Here is an 11,428-nt window from a genome sequence, read left to right as displayed (position 1 = left end):
CCTTGAAAATGATGAATGAGGTGAAAGACAGAGTTTACTAATATTTCTTTTTTCCATGGCATTGCAATCTGATGCCTGTCTGCCAGGGCATCTATGTGTGGTCTGTACGGGTACAAGTGCACTGTACACATGTGTATGTGGTACTGTATGTGTGTATCCGTACCAGCTCAGCTCCATGCACCTGTGTGTGAGCCTCCGGCTGTGGCGAAAAAGTAATTGATTCGAGCGTTTCCAAGAGATTTTCCCAAGAGTCCCCAGGCGTTCACCAGATGACTATTGATTGGTTAATTGATTGATTGGCATCCAGCGAGTCAACAACATCATCATTCTTCATACAGGCCCCAGCTCCCGCCCCCCCCCCAACTCTAAACCTACACTCTCTTCACCATGCCTGACAAAATCCAAATATTTTATAAAGGAATTCAGAGAAACCAAACCTTTTTCTGTTAAAAAAATAAAATAAAAAATGATATCAGCACGTACCAAAAACTGGGTCTGGAGCCACAGATTGGATGCCAATTATAAAGTTTTTTTTTTCAGCCTTTAAGGTTGATCAGCACTCCTCTAAGACTGCTCCAGTCAGACGGTCTCCATCTAATTCCGTGTAGGTCTTAACATGAGAGAAATCAAATGTTATGACAGTGATCACTGTGCTGTTTCCAGTGGGTTAGCTAATGTTAGCATCGTCACTGGGAGGCTGCAGCAGGACATGGCCTGACTCCTATGTACTGTCTCAAAACAAGGCCTCGCTGCCAATACATTTTGCTAACTGTGCTGTCGATGACTAACAGTGACACCCACAGGACAATCTCTGACGATGTGTGTGTCTGAAGTGCACTTCCTCCACAGTGGAACTCGTCCTCTGCTACAGCCTAACATCTGACAACAGCGACTGCCTGACGCACCACACTTCTCCACTGACTCCTCTTGGCGTCAACTTTGTTCATCACACAAATTGTGGGTGGACAAATGACTACGCCGGGACTTTCATAGAAAATAATAATAAAAAACAAATGTGACTATTGAACAGAGGAAAATGACTTCCTCTCCGCTAATTTCACTAAAATATGCGGCCCTCCGCACCTAAGCGGCGCACTAAACATGCTCTTGATAACAGCATCTGCTTAATGTCTTGAATTAAAATGTAAATGAGGTTTGGATGGTGTGTGTGAGACTCTAACAGGCCAGTGTGCAATTGTTCTTGATGATACTTTCCCCAGCGTTCCCTCCTCAGCCTCGCGGCCTGGTGCCAGTGTGAGTGAAACAGAAATGAATGAGCTGGCGAGAAAGCATCGGTGACACTTAAGAACACGGCTCCTGTCCCCTTAATGGACCGTACACACCACGTCTGAAGTATTTCAATTAGCAGACAATGGAGGCGACATGGAATAATGACAGGGAGGGAGTGCTGGGTGACACATGGGGGAGACAGTGGGAGTTAATGCAGAATTATGATGGAGGTGCTCCTCTCCAAAGTGGGTGAGTGACACCTGGGAGTGGAGCTGGACTCGTGTGTGTGTGTGTGTGTGTGTGTGTGTGTCTGTCCCGCTTCCTGTGTCTTATGAGCACCATCAGTAGGATTAAATCAGTCCATCACAGGCCACTCTAATACCATCTAGGCTGTCTGTGCTGAAGTGAAATCACCTGAACCTTTCCAGGCGCCCCCAGGGTTAGGGTCCATCTAGACCAGTAATAGCACCCCCTAAGCTAATTATGTCCACCCAGATGTGGACACAGATGCACACATGTGATCTCGGACTGAGGGCTGAACAACAGTCTCTCTCTCTCTCTCGCTCTCTCTCTCTCTCGCTCTCACACACACACAAAGCCATATTTACACAAGTTTATACAAGTTTGACAAAACAGACAAATCTACAAAACACCAGTGCAAATCCAAGTGTTTTCCATCAGGTCCTGAGCCAAATGTGAACTGAATATTTATCCTTGAGTCAGTTGGGAATAACAATCATAATTGTTCATTACAAAAAAAACTTGAACAGAACTCCACCATCCGTAGCTCTGTGGACTGTTGGGGACTTCAGGCCAAATGAAGCCCAAACTACAAACTGTTCTGATGCCAAACAACCCTGGCATTGTGGAAAAACTGAGTAGATGTAACTTCAGTGATTTTGTTATGATGTTTGGCCGCACTGACGGCCAATGCTCATTTGTTGAGGCATGAATACACAGGTACACAGCCACAGGTACACTGTTTTAGTCAGCTTGCCTTTACACAGAGAACAACAAGAGACAAAACATAGAAGGTATAGAACCTGAGAGACAGAGAAAACACCTAAGTAGTTTTAAAACAACATTTTCAGGCAGGGGATGCTGGGACGGCTCCCTGGGAAGGAGTTAAAGCATGACCTAATTTTCTGCAATCACTGAAAAGCAGGGAGGAGGGAGAGAGAGAGAGAGAGAGAGAGAGAGATCCAAGAAGATAAACATTGGAGAGAAACTTGTTGGAAACTTGTTGGAAGGCAAAATTTTAACATATTCACAAGAGAGGGTGGACATCAACAAAAAAGTTTCCTACAGTGGTGGTGGAACCAAAACCTACACCCAATTAGTGAGTTTCCATCAGTAAAATCTGAAACACACTGAAATCTTTCTAACATCTGCTGTTTTTCTTTTCCTTTTTTTTCAAAGAATAAACCCAAAAGTCATTTCAAAATTCCAAAGGAAGGGTTATAATTACAACTTCATAAAGGTCAGAGGACCTTTCTGTTGGTGCAGGAGTGGTCATGGTCACAGTTAAAAATAGAGGATGTTGATGATGTGGTAATGAACAGTAATGTGCCATGTAAAGTCTCCGGTTTCTGGTTCCAGCCATACAAGCCAACCACGTTAGAAACTGACACCTTCGTTTGTCCTGCTCTGAGTGTCATAATTACAGCTAAGGTTGAACTGATATGAGAGCCAGTAATTCCTTTCCTGTACTCGCTGATATCCAATATCAACTTGAGGTTGGGTTTTAATTAAATTTGCAATGAACGATGCAGTGATAGAAAGATAGTTAAAAACAGTAAACTGTACGTCGCTGCTGCACCTGTACAACATTTCACATCTGCTTTTTCTAGACCTGATGTCATCACCTGGACTTCTGACCATGCAAAAAGCTTTTTAGAAGGCTCAAGTTTGTGCTTGAGTGGCCAGGACATCGTGTGCACCGCAGCCTCCGCCTGTCACCGTTTCTGGTCCACTCACAGTACTGCAGAGCTCCTGCAACTGAAATGGGGGGATATTTATAGAAAGCCGTTGGCAATATCACGTCCCCAAACGGGTGTAATCGTATTATGCTGGAGGTGCTAAAAGCCTTGAGTTGGTAAAGCTCGTCACTGGAGGAAAGTGAGTGAGACACACGAGTGCTGGTCCCAGATTCTTCAAAGCAAGAAGCTTAGAGGCAGAGTGGGAGGAGGAGATAAAGTGTGGCATACATACAAGCTCAGCATGTGGGGAGGGAGAAAAATGACAGGAAAAAAAATAGAGCATGATGAGGAAGTTGGTTTCTGAGAAATCTAGAGATGACAGCGAGGGATAGGATGCAAATTAGGACGTTTGTTTGGAGCACGAGAGGATGGTGACGTGGGTTCAGGCTGAAGGCTCCATCGTTTTGAGCGCTTGGTATCGGCATCTCGGAAGGTTCAAGTCGGCCTCAGCATGATAGATGGAAGACTGAACTTTAATCAGAATGGCGCCTGGAGCATTTTCAGGGAGGTAAACAGGTTAATCAGTCAAGCCCTCCCTTCCATCCTCCCTCTCATTCTCCTCTACTCTCTCCTCGGTACATGACCACTTCAGACACTGGCATGCCATTTGTCTCTTTCCCATCAGCACCTTGCCCTGCACCTTCCCTCCTCCACCACGTAAGCGTCATTTTTCCTCTATCCCACTTTACTGCCCTGCAACCAGTGAAGGGTACATACGACCCCTCCTCTGCAGCCCGCACTTTCACGTATGTCCCACTATCATATGAAGGGGAACCTGAACATCAAAGCACTCCGTCAGCCCATCCAATATCACACAGCATCATCCACCATATCACTGCAGGGTGGGAGGGGAACATTCAGCAAACAGCAACTGTTCATATGCTCCTGGGTTCTTGCATTATTGCCCCTCCACTGGCCTGTGTTATGGGACTTAGATTATCTACCATCGCTCCATAGCCTTGTGAGAGAGGGGGAAAAAAACTTCAAACAAACTGTGCTGAAATCAAAATCCAGTAAAGTGGGGAGAGAAAACACTAGAGAGAGCAGCCAAGCATTATCCATTGTTCCTGCTGCCCCAAGGGTTTATTTATTGAAATGGCCCCGTCTCACAGCTCCTCTGAGAAACAGCCAGGCACTATGGCCTGCAGAAGAACTTGTGCAACATACTGAGCCCAGCCAAATTACCGCGCGCCTGACCACTGGACATTTTGAACAGGCTGATACTGTAAAATAGAAACCAGAAAATAAGACAAATAAAAAAAAGTCCCTTGAGTTTAGAATCCAAACCACATTCCATGTTTCTGTCATTCAGCTCATGCATACAAACCTCCCTCACTCCTGCTTACTTTCTCTGCCTGAGAAAAATAAACAATCATCTCTGACTAACCACTTTGGGCAGCTGAGTGTGAACTTACAAAGTCGTGGCAGCTCCTGAGGAGCGCGGGCACATGCAGTTTAAATTGACCAACTCTCACACCAACAAAACTGACTTTAGGAGGTTACTAGGACCCTGAGCACATTCCGACTCTGCTCTCTGGGTTTTCAACCACAGAAGTTGGTGAGCAATCAACGAGGAGCGCTCCTCGCCAAGATCAACTCAAAAACTTCACAGACGGCTGCCACTCATTTACAGGCCCAGCCGCTCAGATCTGCGGCACCGTTGTAGTTGAGCATCAAAGTTGTTTTCTCTCCATGCTTTCTTGCGCAGCCTTGGCTTCAACACTTATTAGATTTAAATGGAATTCTGCTCTCCTATTTCACGCTCGTCCAGAAGGTCGCAGGTTGTGCAATTTGACTTAGGAAACACATTTTACTGGAGGCCTTGATGGGGGGTGGGGCGGAGGAGGAAATGCTGTATCTGTGTTTTTATCTTTCTTCACCCATCGCCTGCTTTGGTCAGAGAAAGAACGCAAGATGTTCAGTTGTTTAAAGACGTGAGTGGTGATGTGGTTTTGAACCGCACACAACTGCACTTCAAAGAGAGAAAAATGTTAATGAAGCTATTAATGATAGATCAGCGCATAACTCAAGGTGGCAGCTAGGGAAAAGGACAAGTGAGCATCATCTTTAAGGAGAGGAAAAAAACAGAAATAAAAAACACAAGAAGAGAGCTGTGTGGGAGTGAAGAGAAAATGGGTCTGAAAAGCGCCTGAAGATAGTCACAGTGTTGTTGGGGAATTGGAGCTGGATAGCTGGCTTAAACACAAACACACACACACACACACACACATACACACATGCACTCACAAACTTATGCAGTACATGCATTAACATGATAAGCTTAACTCCTAGAGGCTCAGAAACCTTGCGTGACTGAACGCCATCAAACCCATTCTCAGGGGATTTTATAACAGGGCTCATATCAATTGCTACGTACAACGCTCTAGTCTTCTATTACCACTAGATTAGTACTACCCGCCCCTTGGGCTGTATACCAAAATATTTTACTGGCACCCACTGACCAAACTGTCAGGCAGCTATCAAATAGCAGCCTGAGTTACTAGAGCTTGTGGCACTAGCTGTAAATGTAACAGTGGATCTAGGAGCAGTGACCACTAGCAAAAGGCTGGTCAGGTTTAAGCAGCCATCAGTTGACATGCTAGCTTGAAGCGAGTTACCTAGCCCAAGCTAATTAAATCCAACACAGTATATATTGTGTACCTACAGTGACCTACACATTGACCTCTGTAGTTATGGTGTTTACGAAGTGACACTGACTGTAGGAACCTGGAAATATTTGGCTAAAAACAAGAAGCTGGTTGACGAGCAAAAAACATGTTTCCCTTTTATATATTTTTTATACATAGCATGTGGAAAATGTGTTTTTCTGAAAGTTTTTGTAGATGTAGTAATATTTATTAGGAATCAGTGAAACTGATACAGTGAAACAAATGTTAGCTGTTGCTACTTGTGCTATTTTGGGGTCAGAGCCTGGAATAATTTAGTGCAATAATTCCAGCGAGAGACCTGTTCAATCTTTAGCTATGAGGCTATATTAGTATGTGTGTAAGACCCCACAAAAACAGTACCAACACAACAACAAGTTTTCATATACTGAAAAACTCCAGACTAACAAAAATGATTCTGTTTTGTCTCATGTTGTTAGATAAACAAACTGCTGCTGATGTTATTTACCATCTTGGTCAAGCCAACACCAATGAATTCATTCATATTCAACACAATGCAGACACCAAATTGCAAAATTGTATGCATGACTCAATGGAATTTCTGCCATTGCACAACTCTCTGAAAAAGCACACCTAATAATACAAAGTTGGATCCTTGCATTAGCCCAGTCCTGAGAACACTCCTGGAAATCTCCACAGCCTAATAATGCATTCCAGGTGGAGCTGGTCAGAGTGTCAGCCCTGATGATAGTGATGTGGTGAGTTGAAGAGAAAAAGCAGAGACATGGGAGGAGGAGGGGGGAGGAGGGGAGAGGGTGGAAACTAGATGAAGAAGAAAGTGGAATACAGGGAATGGGAGAAGAATGGAGGGAATGCAGGATTGACATATGTCCAGTCGACCAGTGTCTCTGCAGAGGGAGACAGGACAGACGTGACTCAGACCAACACCACCTGAGACAGTTCTACAAACAGGACGACGGAGTGACTGAGAATGTGAGTGAAAGTTTAGAAAACCAGGACTAAGTTATCAAAGAGGACAGATTTAAATCTTCACAGACATCTTGTACTCTTTGAAACCAGCAGTCACCCCCCCCACTACATCATATATATACATCAAAGGAGAAGTCTGTTCTTTCAGAGAGTGTGGGAATGTTTACCTGATCAAAAAGAGTTAACACACCGTTATAGACTGTCTAACAAATGTCCAGCAACTGACAAAGAACTAAAGAGAAAAAAAAAATACTGGCAGAGTACTCTATGAGAAAAATTGGAAACCTTTAAGTGATGTCTTTTAAGCCAAAGTATCTTGGAGCTCGTTCCCAGTGGCCAGCAGTGGTACTGCAGCATCAAGATGGGGAGGGAAAAGGTTAAGGCCATCTTTAGCCAATGAGAATAACTATAAAACAACAAAACGGAGTTGAAGAAGCCGACGGTCAGATAAATAAAAATAAAGAGAATGAGATTTGAAAGGAAGAATGTGAAATAGATGAAGAACAGAAGGAGGGGAGGATAAGACGGAGGACACGACAGAGAGAACAGGAAGGACTTGTCAAGAAGACAGAGAGAGCAGAGGACAGAGAGACGGAGAGAGTGAGAAAATGAAGACAGAGAATGTGAGGCTAGAAGAGAGGATGCGTTATTTTCCTCCGTCTCAATTTGCACAAAACTTTCATTACCACCAATTTGGACCAGAAGCCGTAGGCTGGACCATTAGGCAAGCCTGGCATCAATCAGCCTAATCTTCCTCCCTGGCCACCAAATTACAGCGCCCAGTTGCTTATTAAAATTTGTCGCCCATCTCCCAACACCCGGCACTGTTTGAGATTAGACAGGGGCCCCCTCCCCAGACAAATCTGTTCCAGAGAAAAAGAAGAAGAGAGAGGGAAGAGCAGGAAAAGGAGGAGGAAGGAAGTGAAGGGACGGGGGGGGGGGTTAGGGGGGAGAAATGCTGAGACAGAGCAGATCAGAGTCGAGGATGATCATCTGGTTTGATTTATACACTCCTGTAGCTCTGCTGTGCACACAAACATACATGCACGTGCACACATACACACACACACACGTACACAGCCCCCCCCCTTCATATGTCAGACTCTTTTCACGCCCATACATCCCAATACATCCCTTATCCACTCACTGCCACAGGCCCCCACCCCTTCTCCCTATTCCGTGCAGTTTTCCATTGCTGTCAGCACTCCAAACACACACACACCCGCACGCGCTTGTGAAGAGAATGCTGGGATTGCGACGCCTCCCATTGCATACTCAATCAAAGCGGTGGCCAGATAAGACACATGATGAATGGCATAATTGAAGGCGGCAGCGGGGTAATGCTGCACTGCTCTGGGTTTGAGGAGGGAGAGAAGAAGAGGAGCGGTGAGTGGGTGATTACCTTGTAGGATTTATTGTTATCGCCTGTCTTATTAAAGAATACTAAGTCTGTGTGTCTGTCAGGCCCACTGTAGCACAGTACATACAGAGGCCCCGCCCCTCTGGGTCAGTGGGCGCACAGTGGGACGGCACCTGTACGGGATCTAATGTATTTTCCCTAAATAATCACATTCAACCTAGAGGAGAACTGTGGTCAGGGTAAACACGTACCTCTGATGTCACATGACCAATACACAGGAATGGAAACGCCTGTTGAATTCATAAAAATGTACATGTAAAGCACAATAGTGTTTTGTTAGGGAGCATTTCATGTTGCATTGCACTTGACATTGGAAGTTTAGGACAAGTGCATTTAAAAAACATTGAAGCAAAAGATTAGCTACAAACGGCTAAGCTGTCGGTCTGTGTTCTCCACTTTCAGTACATAACATGACGACGGGCGAAACTAGTGCATTGTTTGGAATAATTCATTTGTGAAGTCAATCGGATTCAGTTTTTAAAACCTATATTTTAACATACAGAAATAAGCGTTTTTGAGTATTGACTTTTGACATTTGATGAAATCTTTCAGTTGACAGCCCTAGCACATACACAGACACACTCCTCACCTCTGTTACCTCAAGATGGGGAAGAGGTTCCACTCTCCTATTCAGCATCAAAAGCTTTTTTTGTTTTGTCAGAGAAAGAGAGAGAGAACTTGAGTGTACTTAGTGACAGGGGCGAGTGTTTGCCTTTAGGTCAGTGGATAAAACCAGGGAAAAGAGCAGTTCCACTTGACACTGCTGTGCGCTCAGATCAAACACTTTCCTCTCACGTACCCAGAGCTCAGGTTCTCCACAGGAGTGTTCCTAACGGCTGCTGCACTTGTGGCACAGACTTGCTGAAAACACACGGACTAAACGGCAGCAACAGACAGAGGAGTTCTCCTCTGACCAACATCTTACTACAGGAACTGACTTTTCACTGAATCATAATAATAACAGCCTCTGTGCTGTGAAAAATGTTTAGGAAGTTCATTGGGAAACTCACACTCCTGCCACACACACGCACATGCAGAGCCTTTGCTTCTGCTGAAAACACTTTCACCCGTACCAGTGAAAACCTGTGGCGTGGCAGTGACCACACAGTCACCAGTGGAGGGTGAAACCACCGGCCGGGAGACTGTCACTGTGGTCTGAGACACAGCTCTGTCAGCTGCTGTAAACACAGGAGGTATATGACACTTGCTTTGTCTGGAAGTTTCATTAGCACAGCAGCTACAGTGTTCAAAGATAGACGTGTCGGTAGTGGCGTGAAGGCGTGAGCCAAAACATTCCAGCGCCACTCTGAGGGCGAGTCTTTGATTTGCTGCTGTGCTGTGGACCATGGCGGCCCTGGTTCGGAGGTGGAAAACTCAGAGCGCCACATTTGCTGCTGTTGCTTACGGTTAATTGAACGAGCTGACGGCAGGATTTACTGCTGCGTACAAAAGAGAGCATCTACCTCTGTTTGGTCGCCAGCTGCCCCTGGTGCTGCTGCTCAGACTGATTGAGTGGTGCGCTGTTCGGCCGACTGGGCTTTCAGCTGGTGGGCCGCCCGTATTGATTGCTGGGATGAGCTCCTTTCCTGGTTCCACAGAGGAAAAAAGAAACAGGGAGAGAGAGAGGGAGAGAGAAAGAGTTGTTCAAAAATAGAAAGTAATGAGGGAAAGGTAAGGAAGGTGACGGAGGGAGGAAGAGAAGGGAAGACAGAGAGGAAGAGAACACAGGAAAAACATTAGCTTAAATGAAAGTTTATTAGCTGAATCACTCAGTCAGTCAGTCAGTCAGGTGGGGTTGGGTGGAGGTTTGGCCCCAGGCCCTCCAACCTTCTGCTCTATCTATTTCCCCTTCCTCACTGCAGCCTTCTGATTATGTGTATGTGTGTGTATGTAATGGGAGGTGTTTGAGAGAAGGCGGGGGGTAAGGGGGAGGGGGGACCAGGCATGACGGGAAAGCATTAGGCTGTTGGCCAGTGGCTTGTACACCAGTCAGTAATTGGGTTGGGTAATGGTCATGTCCAGACAAATGGTGTAGGCTCTAACTGTGTTAGGAGCAGCAACCAACTGCTCCGCCTGTACTCACAGCGTTAGAGCCGCCGCGGCTCAGATACAGACATGAGCGGCCACGGAGCATGTTTATGGTTTATGGTGTGTGCACGAGTCACGTGATGAAAAATCTTTTTTAATCTCCGTCAGGTCTAAGCACCGAGATTCACGACCGGCTTTTGCTCCAGGGTGGACGACGACGCCGAGGTACGGAGGAAAAAGATGGCAGCACAGGCACGGGCTCACCTCATGGGACACACCAACATCTGCCCACATCCTCCAAACAAGTGACAGATAGCAGGGAGGAGGAGTGTGAAGTAAAAAAGGTGGGGAGGAAGAGAGTAAGGGAAGAGCAGGGAAGAAGGAAAGGAGAGTTCCATTTTTCATCCCTCTCCATTCTCCACTCTGCATCATTTCGCCTTCTGTCTGACAGCAAGCTGAGCCACTAATGTCCATTGTGTCTGGATGGGCTGAAGTGCATGCGTGTCTGTGTGACTGTATGTGTGTGAAGGTGTATTTGTGTCTGTTGGTGTGTGTGTGTGGGGGGGGGGGGGGGGGGGGGGGGACTGTCTAGCCTTCTGATATTACATGAGTGGGAGTCAAAAGGATATACACCTACATCAGAAATGTGAGCTAAATAACATGTATGCTCTGTGTGTGTGTGTGTGTGTGTGGGTGTGTGGGTGTGTGTGTGTGTGATGTGATGGCAGCCCTTCAGCCATCCAGCTATCATCTCCCACCAGACAGGCCCCACCAAGCAGACCCAGCTGGATAATGAGATCCATTATGATTTACGTGCCAAGAGGACAGGCAGACAGAACAAAGACATGTACCATCATGCACACACACACACACACACACACACACACACAAACAGCTGTACAAGTGTGTATGTACGTGAGCGCTCCATCTTGCACAGTTCATGCTGATGTCTGCTGCCTCTCTTTCATATTTCTATTTTTGCAGTGTGTGTGTGTGTGCATTGGCTACGTTAATTGCCTGTAGGACAACCTGTAGTGGGTTCTCTTTCTTTCTGCAATTTGAGAACTCCAAAATTCCTCTTCCTCCGTCTCTCTCCATCAGACACACACTCGTCTCCCTCGTCTTCCTCTCTCCAAACCCATTGAAATATTGAG

The 11,428-nt window shown here is 45.8% G+C and overlaps 1 protein-coding gene across 5 annotated transcripts in view; it reads right to left on the bottom strand.

The window, feature by feature from the left end:
* The window catches only part of LOC103381752 (retinoic acid receptor alpha), a 176,290-nt gene that overhangs the window by 105,220 nt on the left and 59,642 nt on the right, over nt 1-11,428 (bottom strand). For 3 of the 5 annotated variants that reach the window (XM_025057418.1, XM_017034297.2, XM_025057419.1), the window contains one exon: nt 9,710-9,832. The exons of the other annotated variants lie outside the window; for them this stretch is intronic. The gene's annotated coding sequence lies outside the window, so the exon portion shown is untranslated. The remainder of the gene's footprint in view (nt 1-9,709; nt 9,833-11,428) is intronic. 5 annotated transcript variants of the gene reach the window in all.

This window comes from Cynoglossus semilaevis, chromosome 8, assembly GCF_000523025.1.
Source record: "Cynoglossus semilaevis isolate Cse_v1.0 chromosome 8, Cse_v1.0, whole genome shotgun sequence".
Lineage (NCBI taxonomy): Eukaryota > Metazoa > Chordata > Actinopteri > Pleuronectiformes > Cynoglossidae > Cynoglossus > Cynoglossus semilaevis.
This window is presented reverse-complemented; position numbering and strand designations above follow the sequence as displayed.